Source organism: Loxodonta africana, chromosome 7 (genome assembly GCF_030014295.1).
Source record: "Loxodonta africana isolate mLoxAfr1 chromosome 7, mLoxAfr1.hap2, whole genome shotgun sequence".
Lineage (NCBI taxonomy): Eukaryota > Metazoa > Chordata > Mammalia > Proboscidea > Elephantidae > Loxodonta > Loxodonta africana.
The window spans coordinates 13,239,989-13,252,193 of NC_087348.1; the positions used below are offsets into that span (position 1 = coordinate 13,239,989).

The window sequence follows — 12,205 nt, forward strand, 5'->3', positions numbered from 1 at the left end:
GGGAAAGAAGCCTCAGATAAGCAAAGCATTATTGAAAAAGAAGAAGAAAGTGGCAGGCCTCACTCTACCTGATTTCAGAACCTATTACACAGCCACAGTAGTCAAAACAGCCTGGTACTGGTACAACAACAGGCACATAGACCAATGGAACAGAATTGAGAACCCAGATATAAATCCATCCACATATGAGCAGCGGATATTTGACAAAGGCCCAGTGTCAGTTAATTGGGGAAAAGATAGTCTTTTTAACAAATGGTACTGGCATAACTGGATATCCATTTGCAAAAAAATGAAACAGGACCCATACCTCACACCATGCACAAAAACTAACTCCAAGTGGATCAAAGACCTAAACATAAAGACTAAAACGATAAAGATCATGGAAGAAAAAATTGGGACAACCTTAGGAGCCCTAATACAAGGCATAAACAGAATACAAAACATTACCAAAAATGACGAAGAGAAACCTGATAACTGGGAGCTCCTAAAAATCAAACACCTATGCTCATCTAAAGACTTCTCCAAAAGAGTAAAAAGACCACCTACAGACTGGGAAAGAATTTTCAGCTATGACATCCCCGACCAGCACCTGATCTCTAAAATCTACATGATTCTGTTCAAAACTCAACCACAAAAAGACAAACAACCCAACCAAGAAATGGGCAAAGGATATGAACACACACTTCACTAAAGAAGATATTCAGGCAGCTAACAGATACATGGGAAAATGCTCTCGATCATAAGCCATTAGAGAAATGCAAATTAAAACTATGATGAGATTCCATCTCACTCCAACAAGGCTGGCATTAATCCAAAAAACACAAAATAATAAATGTTGGAGAGGCTGCGGAGATATTGGAACTCTTATACACTGCTGGTGGGAATGTCAAATGGTACAACCACTTGGAAATCTATCTGGCATTATCTTAAACAGTTAGAAATAGAACTACCATACAACCCAGAAATCCCACCCCTCGGAATATACCCTAGAGAAATAAGAGCCTTCACACAAACAGATATATGCACACCCATGTTTATTGCAGCTCTGTTTACAATAGCAAAAAGCTGGAACCAACCAAGGTGTCCATCAACGGATGAATGGTTAAATAAATTGTGGTATATTCACACAATGGAATACTACGCATCGTTAAAGAACAGTGACCAACCTGTGAAACATTTCATAACATGGAGGAACCTGGAAGGCATTATGCTGAGCGAAATTAGTCAGAGGCAAAAGGACAAATATTGTATAAGACCACTATTATAAGATCTTGAGAAACAGTATAAACTGAGAAGAACACATACTTTTGTGGTTATGAGGGGGAGAGGGAGGGAGGGTGGGAGAGGGTTTTTTACTGATTAATTAGTAGATAAGAACTGCTTTAGGTGAAGGGAAGAACAGTACTCAATACATGGAAGGTCAGCTCAACTGGACTGGACCAAAAGCAAAGAAGTTTCCAGGATAAAGTGAATGCTTCAAAGGTCAGCAGAGCAAGGGCGGGGGTTTGGGGACCATGGTTTAAGGGGACTTCTAAGTCAATTGACAAAATAAATCTATTATGAAAACACTCTGCATCCCACTTTGAAATGTGGCATCTGGGGTCTTAAATGCTAACAAGCGGCCATCTAAGATGCATCAATTGGTCTCAACCCACCTGGAGCAAAGAAGAATGAAGAACACCAAGGTCACACGATAACTAAGAGCCCAAGAGACAGAAAGGGCCACATGAACCAGAGACCTACATCATCCTGAGATCAGAAGAACTAGTCGGTGCCCGGCCACAATCGATGACTGCCCTGACAGGGAGCACAACAGAGAACCCCTGAGGGAGCAGGAGATCAGTGGGATGCAGACCCCAAATTCTCATAAAAAGACCATACTTAATGGTCTGACTGAGACTAGAGGAATCCCGGCGGCCACGGTCCCCAAATCTTCTGTTGGCCCAGGACAGGAACCATTCCCGAAGACAACTCATCAGACATGAAAGGGACTGGACAGTGGGTAGGAGAGAGATGCTGATGAAGAGTGAGCTATTTATATCAGGTGGACACTTGAGACTGTGTTGGTATCTCCTGTCTGGAGGGGGGATGGGAGGATAGAGAGAGTTGGAAGCTGGCAAAATTGTCACGAAAGGAGAGACTGGAAGGACTGACTCATTAGGGGGAGAGCAAGTGGGAGTATGGAGTAAGGTGTATATAAACTTATATGTGACAGTCTGACTTGATTTGTAAACGTTCACTTGAAGCTCAATAAAAGTTAATAAAAAAAAAAAAAAGGCTTCAGTTGCTAACCAAAAGGTCGGCAGTTCAAATCCCACTGCTCCTTGGAAACCCTATGGGGCAGTTCTACTCCATCCTATAGGGCAGCTATGGGCTGGAATCAACTCAGTGGCAAAGGGTTTTGAGTGTGTCCTTGGGCAGGTAATTCAATCTCTCTAAGCCGCCTGTAAGATGGGGGATAGGGAATGGAAGGGGTACCATACAAGGCTGTCACAAGGAGTAAATGCAATCCTCTTTCTATAGACACTGTTTTGAACCCATCCAGTGGCTCTACGGGAGAAAGATCTGGCCATCTGCTTCCGTGAAGATTACAGCCAGGAACGCTCTATGGGGCAGTTCTACTCTGCCACGTGGATTCGCAATGAGTTGAAATCAAGTCGGTGGCACCCAACAATAACAACATATATTGGAGCCCTGGGTGGTACAAACAGTTAATGTGCTTGGCTGCTAACTGAAGGTTGGAGGTTCGAATCTACTCAGAGGTACCTTGGAAGAAAGGCCTGGCAAAATACTTCCAAAAGATCACAGCCATTGAAAACTCTATAGGGCACAGTTCTCTGACACACATGGGGTCTCCATGAGTTGCAATAGGCTCAACTCGTTATAAACTGTATCAGAGCCCCTGGGTGGTACAAATAGTTAAGGTGCTTGGCTACTAACCAAACTGTTAGAGGCTTAAGTTTACCCAGAGGTGCCTCGGAGAAAAGGCCAGGTGATCTTCCAAAACATTACAGCTGTTGAAAACCCAATGCAGCACAGTTCTCTTCTGACACACATGGTGTTACCATGAGTTGGAATTGTTTCAACTGGTTATATACTGTATCAAGTTCAGCGCCTTTGCACTTATAAAATGGAAACTATGTTACCATTACTGTTGTTTTGTAGCTGAGCAAAGCCTCCTACAGATAGACCTTCTGGTGCCCTCCCCAAGGCCCAAACCCGAAAGGATTTGACCAAAGCCGAGTGCAGGGCCCAGTGCCCCAGGGGACCTGGGACCCACAGGCAGCAGTTGGCAGAGGCACAGCCCCACAGCTCACCCCCACCGCGTGCCCTGCTGAACGGGAGCAGCCATGTGCTGGGAGGTGCAGGGTGGCTTGTCTATAATGAAGGGATATCAATAATAAATTAACCTCAAGTAAGTCCAGGGACATCAATCATAAATTAATTAAATGGCTCCAGGAGAGACAACGACAAGGGGCCTATTCAGGATAAAGAGAAGCAGCGTCCTGCCTCACCTTACACAAGCCGCGCCCATCTCCCCAGCCCTCACCCGCCTCCCTGCTGCTCTAAGGCAGGAGCCTTTCCAGGTGTAGAACTGGTTCTCAGGAGCAGCCCCCAAAACCCAGGTGAAGACAAGACCTGTTCTCCCACCCACTATCCAGCTCAGAGAATCTGCAAATGCTGAAATGGTTTTGATGAAACTTCCCAGAATAGTAACCTCCCGGTTTGAACTCAGGCAGGCAAATTTCAAGGGGTAATTTGGTGAGAAAATGATCAAATGGCTGGAAATAAGTGCAAGGAACACTGGAACCCCTCCGTGGGTCCTCAGGGATGGGAACAGCCTCCCGGGGTGCCCTGAACGCCTCCTCTCACACCCCTGGCCTGGCCCAGATGGAGGCAAACCTGCTGAGAGTTAAGTGTGTCCCCGGCCAGCCTATCTCCTGCCCCTTCCCCATGCCCACCCCCTACTCCATCAAACTGACATATCTCCTGGCTTCTGCTTCCCCCTCCATGCCTCTTCTGTTTGCACTCTCCCCCTCCCTGTCCAGGTGGCCACTGCTCCTGTTCAGGCCCTCCATACCTGGACAATGACCCTAAATGCCACCTGGCCTCCCTGTCCCAGTGCCTCAGTACCCCCTGGTGTCTGCTGCCAGACGCCTCTGCCTAGGGGGTGGCAGCAGCCCCCCATGCTCAGACAGTTCAGTGACTGGCCATGTTTTCCAGTCTCAGGACCAAGCCCTCAGACCTGCAGTCAGGGCTCTCTGGGACCCAGCTTCCCAACTCACTTTTTCAACCTGAGCTCCTATTACTTCCATTTTGTGTACTCTACACTCAACCTGAAGGAGCCCCAGTGGGTGGCACAACGATTAAGTCCTCAGTCAATAACCAAAAGGTCAGTGCTTTGAACCCACCCAGTGACTCTGCAGGAGAAAGACTTGGTGATCTGCTTCCATAAAGATCGTTGTTGTTAGATGACATGGAGTCGGTTTGGATTCAACGACCCTATGTACACCAGAAGGAAACACTGCCCAGTCCTGTGCCATCCACACAATCGTTGCTATGTTTGAGCCCACTGTTACAGCCACTGTGTCAATCCATCTCATTGAGGGTCTTCCTCTTTTTCGCTGACCTTGTACTTCACCAAGCACGATGTCCTTCTCCAGGGACTGGTCCCTCCTGATAATAAGCTCAAAGTATGTGAGATGAAGTCTTGCTTCTAAAGGTTGTAAAAATTACTGCCTAGGAAACCCCATGGGGACAGTTCTACTCTGTCACATGGGGTCACTATGAGTTGGAGTAGACTCGAGGGACCCAAAGGCAACAACTCAAGCCAGGCTGCAAGTGGGCAGAGCCTCACCTTCCCAAGCCACATGCTCTATAACCTCTCAGTTCAACTCCTACTCATCCCTTAGAGCCCAGATTACCAGTCATCGCTGCCCAGATCTGCCTTGATCTCCCTGGTTCAAGTCAATCTCTCTCCTTTGCACTCTGGTGTCACCCACCTCTCAAGAGTGTGGGGTACACCTTTATGTCCATCTTGTATCTTCTCAATAGATTTAGAATCACTGAGGGCAGGATCTACATCTTACAGGCTCTGGTATGTCCAATTCACTACCAAGGCCCTCACGGCCCCAGCCAGTGCCTCACACACAGTAGGTGCTCAATAAATAACTGCGGGCTGAATCAGAGTGGGAACATTCCTGGGGGCTAAGGCATTATTCTTTGGTATGACATTGACGACACATATGCAAGTCTCCAGGGCAGGGTGGAGCCAACTTCTCCTAACCAACAAATGGGACTTGATCTACTGTCTTCCCTGGTGCTAATGTATGCAGACCATGATGTAACCACTTTTCTACGGAAAAAAAGTCAACCAGCAACAGCAAAAAATACCTGAGTGCTTGCCTCGTCATAATCTCTCTACTCGGCAGGCATTAGGTCGCAGAATTCTTACCACCACCAGGTGGGAGGTTTCACTGTCCCCATCTTACAGATGAGGAGACTGAGGTGTAGAGAGGTACCAGCGTTGAAACCTAGGTCTGTCTGACTCCAGAGCCCAAACCTGTACAACCCACAGGCTCTAATGCTATCTCCTGCCATCCGGGTGGACTCTCCCCAGCTGGCTTCCAGGTGGGCTTGGGAAGGATCGTGCATGCAGGCGTGTGCAAGGCACCCTCAGGTAGTGCACATATGTTTGAGAGCCCTGCCTTCAGCCTGGGCAGCCTTCTAAGGAATACTGAGAAAGCAGCAAGGCTCCTCCGTGAGACTCACCACATCAAAGTGTTGAGCCCACCCTCCCACCCTTCCGGAGCTAGAAGGCGGCCTCCCCTTCTCCCACTGTTCTCTCCTGCTGCATGGAGTCCGGCTACACCCCGCTCCACACACCCACCGACACCAAGCCAGCCAGACACAGAAGCCCACAAGTCCCCACACCACCAGGCACTCCACGCCCCCTCAGCCCTCACTTCCCACAGACACGCTCCAGGCACACATGGCTTCACACGCGTGTGAGCCCTGGGCAGCCCTGTGGCGGTGAGGGCCCCATCCCACTCACCTTACCCCCAGTCTTGCACTCCTGCCAAATACCCCAAGAAAACAACACCCTCATCCATCTCCATACCACTCCCCTCCATGTGTCCCGCTGAACTCCTTCCTCAGTGGCAAAGAGGTCCCAAGCAGTACCTGGGTCTTCCTTGCCCACCACCCCCCACATACCTGTCTTTATTTGTACCCTCTGTCATCCGACCCAGGGAGCTCCTGCAAGCCAAAATTGGTATCAGAAAGGAAAAAAGACAATCAAGATCATAAAGTGTTCAGTCCTGCCTGCTAGGGTGGTAACCACATCCTGCAAGGTTCTGGGCTCTGCGGTTCTAGAAGATTGATCTTCTGCTGACCACATGCTCATTGATGTTTCCCCCAGCGCCACTTGCCCACTCGGGTGGAGTGTAATGGTAAGTTATTCCGATGAGAAACTGAACTCAGGTGGCCAGCTGGACCAACAGGTGATTAAATGCTGAGGGCCCCTGTGGTCCCGGGGAGAGGGGCTGCAGAGGCAGACGTGAGCAGATGGATCACAGAAAAGCAGCTTCCACCCGTGGGCTGTACTCTTGGCTCTGGCCAGAGATGCCCTATTCCCCGGCACCCCTGGGGCAAAGCAGTGAGCATCTTGATTTATGGGGCAGCTGAGGAAGGAAAGAGTGCCAGGAGCCAAGGAAAGTAACTTTTTGGTGAAACATGGACAAAGAAGATGGGAGTAGGATTGAGGACCAGAAGTTGAAAAACCTCAGCTCCCGAGAGCCACCTGCCCTGGTTCTCACTCACATACCTGGGGACATGTTACCAGCCCCGCGCCCCTGCTGGAATCCGCTCAGAATCAGCATTTGTGCACAGTAACAACGGGTGGTACCTAGTTTGGCTGCCTCCTGCCCCAGATCCCCAGGACACTGAGGAAAGCTCAGGGTTGCTTTTGGGGAGCAGAGGCCAGCTCCTCCTTCAGTGTTCCCGATCTGCCCCGCCTGTCACCCAGCTCTGCAGAGCAGCACCCGAGCATCCCAAGTAGATGGCAAGGGGTGGCCAAAAAGGGCTCCTGAAGCCTAAAACTATAAGGCTGAGCCACAAAACAGAACAGGCGCAGGAGTGAAGGGTGAACTGAGGGGACACGAATGCTAAACATTCTCCACAGGAGGGTTAGAGCTTCCTTGCTAATGGACTCTGCACTTAAGAGAGCTGTTCAGGGCGGCAGCTGAAGTGCTGCTCAGCAGCTCTCCAGTGGCAGAAAAAAGGCGCTGAGGAAGCATGAAGGACCGGCCTCGAGCAACCCTCTGACGACCAGGGAAACACTTGCCATGCCAGGTGGCAGCCACTAGGACAGGGTGAGTCCCACAGCATGGAAAAGTCAGCTCCCCACCCTGTGCCTGGCAGGGCTTGGTCCTCCGACCCACGTGGCTTGACACAGGGAACAAAACTTTCTGCCACGGGAGCTAGCTATGAAATGAGCTGCTGGCTGAGGCAGACCCCCTTGTGGAATGCTCGGGCAATAGGATGGGACAGAAACAGGGCTGTAGCCTCCCAGCCCTGGGGGACTGTCATTCAGACCCTGCAGACTTGTTGGGAACTAGGGCCCTGGCAGCAGCAAGAACTTGCAGCCACCCTCACCTTCCCCACCTCGGAAGGCCCTTCGGCTAGGCCAGAACCCTCTGAGGCTGTCCACTGACCCTTTTCCTTGCTCCATGTGTCTGAGGACACCCCCCTACATTCCCCAGGCCCCTTGCTGTCCAGCCTCAACCACCCTCTCAACACCACCCAGTCCTGCACCCACCCTGTGGACACTGACCCACTTTGCGTTCCTCAGGCCACAGCCCCAAAAATGCTGACAGGACTGCTCCCCACCCCCATTCTCAAAACCCAGAGCCAAAGGAAATTCTCCAGAGAAAACACGCACGCTTCCCAAGTCTCCCTCCCACGCAGGTAGCCCAGATCTGTCAGCCACAGACACTCCCAGACCATGAGGCATGTCTGCAGCCCCAGTAAAGGGCTTCCTCTGGGCCACTCATGCTAGATTCCATAGTCGCTGCGGCCGCACTCAGCTCAGGACCGTCCTTGGGAGACCTGGGGCCTGGTTCCAGCCAAGCAGTGACTCACAGTGGCAGCAGAGGCCACTTTTCCCCACCAGGAGCTTTTACCCTGGGGTCCTTTAATTCCCTGTGACAGGCCTTGGCCCTTCCACTCCCTTCCTCCCCAGTACATCCCGTGCCTGCATTTGCGATCGCCCCCTGCTTCTGCCCTGGTCTCTTTACCTTATGAGAATCCCTGGCCTTTATAGGGACTTTCACTGTTTACAAAGTGTTTCCTATGCACCCTCTCCTTTCATCCTCCTCTGACCCCCCAGTAGGCGTGGCTTTGAGAGGGAAAGTCACCTGCTCAAGGTCACACAGTCAAGACTGGAAGCCAAGTCATCTGGCTCCAAATGTACTGCTCTACTCCAGCTTATGGAACCTCAGTAGCATTCTGCAAGCACCCTCCCTGGTAAACGAGCTGCCACCGTCACCCTAGCCTTCGACACCCTCCGTATCACCTTTCTGGACTGCTAAATACCTTCCCCAGACCCAGCCCAAGTTCCCCTCTTTTATTCTTCTGCCCCCATCCCACTTCTCTAAAAGATCTGCGAAGACCTGACGATTTCACTCATATCCTAAGAGTTCTCTGGGGGTCTATAAATTCCGCCTCTGAAAAATACAACAGTGTGACGCTAGGTGAGACCCTCATCCAGAGCTTCGGGAAAGAAAAGTGGGGGCAGACACAATCCTAGCACACTCCAAGTGGCTGCAGCTTTCAAGCGCCCCCAAATGATCTTCTGGGCCCAAAGTCTGCCAAGCATCAAAGGAAAGGGGCAACTACTAGACACCCTGGAGCAAACCCAACTAGCCAAGGAGAAGGCAGGGCCAAGTCACTATAGATAGGGCAGTGCCCCACCCCTCTTCCAGGCCCGCTGATACCAGTCACCTCTCACCCTAGCACAATTTTCGTGGCACATGTTCAGGCACGGTGGTCACCACTGAGAACCATCCACCCCTCCCTTCTTCCCCAAAGCTGAATGAATTCAGGAACCTGGGAGAATGCTAGTACTGGACAGGTCTCTGTCTGGGTCACCGTCAGGGCCGTCATGGTAGAAGCATCTCCTGGCCTCTCTCTTTCACGGTCCGTTACGAAAGACACCAGCCTTTTCCACAGCCTTCTGCCCTCCTCAGGGTCCAGTTCAGTCTAGCTAACAGAAATTAAGGGAAGGCCCTGTGACTGAGGCAATGCCCCCCATCATTGCTGGGCTGGGAAGATGGGCCGTTCACCCTTCCTATGCACCAGGGTCTGATGGTCACCCAGCACCACAGTGGGCCAAGGCCATTTTTCACAGTCACGCCAGGAACTCACAGTCAAGCCAGCCACACGAAAGACACTGATTCTTCAAGCCCCCAGTGCCATCACCCCAGAGGATAGCAAGGCCAGAACCTTCCCAACACCCAAGGGCAGTATTCCTCATATCCATCCCATTGGTGCCACCATGCCCGCACCAGCTGGCGACCGCCACCCCAGAACCGGTCCAGGTGCTGGACCATTACTACCTGTGCAGAGGGCTGCACCGCCTCACACCTGGGCCGCCACCACCACACCAACGTGGGGGTGAGTCTCTGACACGCGTGCCAGGGAAACCACACTGCCTGTGCCAGACCCACGCTGCCCACGCCCGTGCCACGGATGTCACTTATCTCCACAACGATGCCACGGCCACCGCGGACCTCACACCTGCCGCGGGCGCGCGCGGCAGCCGCACCTCCGCCCGCGGACCCGTCGGGCCAGCCACCGCGCACCCTGGGCACTGCCCGGCCCGCCGCGCCCCTCTCCCGCGCCCGCGCCCGGGGTCCGGCCGGCCGCGCCCGAGGCTCCCTTACCTCCCGCCCGCCGCAGGGCTCGGCCCGCCTTCGCCGCCGCGACCGCCACCTCCATCCTGCGCTCCCCAAGGCCCCAATTCACTAACGCCGCTTCCGCAGGGCGCCGGCGCCGGCGCGAAGACCGCCTCCGCCCCCCGGGGGACGCTGCGTCCTTTACGTAAACCCCACTCCGCCGCCAGCGGTGACCATGGCGACGGCCGTGGGGCGGCAGCGCCCCCTGGTGCCAGGGAGGGGAGAGGCGCCGAGGCCCGCGCAAGCGGAGCCTTTCGCGGGCTCCTGGACCGCGCGTGGGGGCGGCGGGCGCGGGCCGCGGTGGGGGCTCCGTGGGCGGCCGGGAGGCGCGGGATGGGCGCGCTGCATGAGGAGAAGGACGATGCCTGGGCCTTGCTCCTTCATGTCCCGCGCGATCGGGTTTGGCGTGGGAGTGGGAATAAAAGCAAGTGGGATTACAAGAGAACTGGTTCATTGTGGGGAGGAGAGAGAGAGGGGTGTGGATGGATTCCACCTCCTCAGGGTGACTGAGCTATGCTTTTGAGCACGTCTTCATTGCCCAGTCCTGTGCTTGGCGTCCAAAGGGCGCATGGGCATTAATTTATTTGTATTTTCCTGGTAAATGAAGAAAATTGCCCTTCCTGTTCACCTACACAGGTCCCTGGGTGACGCAAATGGTTTGCTTTCGTCTCCTAAAGATTGGTGGTTAGAACTCACCTAGCAGCACTGTGGAAGAAAGACCTGGCGATCTGCTTCTGTAAAGATTACAGCCAAGGAAACCTCAGGGAGCAGTTCTACTCTGCAACAAAGGGGGTTCCATGAGTTGAAACTGAGTCAACAGCAACGGTTTTAGTTTTGCTTCTACCCTCCTTCACACATGCCCATTGGTTCAATCCATAAGTCACTCAACATACCTTCCTGGAGGGAGGCCGCTGTCTGGTAAAGACACTCCTGCATCCCATGCTCTGTGCTAAAATGGGGATGGGGGAATGGGTGGGCACAAAGAGAAACCGTACCCAGGCTCTTCCTCCAAGGAGTGCGGTCTCCAGGAGGAGGCAGGTGCAGAAATGTGCAATCACCATAGGGCACTTGTGGGGCTAAGCAGAGGGGCTGTTTAGAAGGGACACTGAAATTAGCCTTGGGGGAGGAAGTTGAGTCAGGAGAACACGATCACCCAGCTGGGTCTCAAGGTTTAGCAGGACATGTCAGAGGGAAAGAGGGGGTAGTGTGTTCCAGGCAGGAGAAGAACCTCTAAAATGTACCCTGGGCCCTGTTGTCACACCAAGAAATCAAGATGAGCAGGTGCAGTTCTCTGCAAGTAGGAACCTCGAGTGGGGAGCCTAAGTTGCTATATGTAAGGGGATTTGAGGTAGAGCCTTGGCATGAAAATTACCTGAACATTTGGATTTAAAGTGAAACTCTGAGTCCAGAGCAGCTTGCCCCCACCCAACCCCCCCACCACTCCCACCCCCACCACCCCTGCAACCCCTGGTGAAACAGATGGAAGCTACTTCTGGGAGGAGCTCTATATTAGCTATGGTAATTTTGCAGACAAACTCTAGCTTGCTTAAATAAAAAAGAAAACTTGCGAGGAGTAATACTGGGGTCCCTCAAGGAATCTGAGGGAAAGTTAGCACCCTAAGATGGAAGAAAGGCAGAGATCAGCTGAGACTTCAACCCTTCAAGGACTGACAGCAACAGTAGCAGTTTTAAACCAACCAACCAGTTGCTGTTGAGTCGATTCCGACTCAAGGCGACCCCGTATGTGTCACAGTAGAGCTGTACTCCATTAGGCTTTCAGTGGCTGATTTTCCAGAAGTAGATCACCAGGCCTTTCTTCCAAGGTGCCTCTGGGTGGACTTGCATGGCCAACCTTTTGGTTTGCAGCCATCACCAGGCCTTTCTTCCAAGGTGCCTCTGGGTGGACTTGCATGGCCAACCTTTTGGTTTGCAGCCGAGTGCATTAATTGTTGCATCACCCAGAGACGAGACCTTCTTTCTAGATTGTTGGGATTAATCAACTCGAAACTGCCAGACTTAATATCTCTTGACTCAAAGTTCCAGATTGCCAGAAGAAAGTGTCAGGAAATTCAAACATGGTGGCCCATCCCTCCACCTACAGATGAATTCCCAGAGGAGAAATCATGACCTGAACAGCAGCTCCAAAGAATGTCTACTACATTCCATTCCTTAGCTGACCCATGTGTGCGTGCGCACACACACACATCCCTTTCTTCCCAGTCATCCAAAGTTGCCCTCACCTAACAAAT

At 52.2% G+C, this 12,205-nt stretch overlaps 1 protein-coding gene across 2 annotated transcripts in view; it reads right to left on the reverse strand.

Moving 5' to 3' along the window:
- DAGLA (diacylglycerol lipase alpha) overlaps positions 1 to 10,051 on the reverse strand; it is a 72,252-nt gene extending 62,201 nt beyond the window's left edge. Inside the window, exon 1 of one of the 2 annotated variants that reach the window (XM_064287952.1) lies at positions 9,945 to 10,051. The gene's annotated coding sequence lies outside the window, so the exon portion shown is untranslated. The remainder of the gene's footprint in view (positions 1 to 9,944) is intronic. The other variant, XM_064287953.1, reaches the window with a different exon arrangement.
- Between the last annotated feature and the right edge of the window lie 2,154 nt (positions 10,052 to 12,205).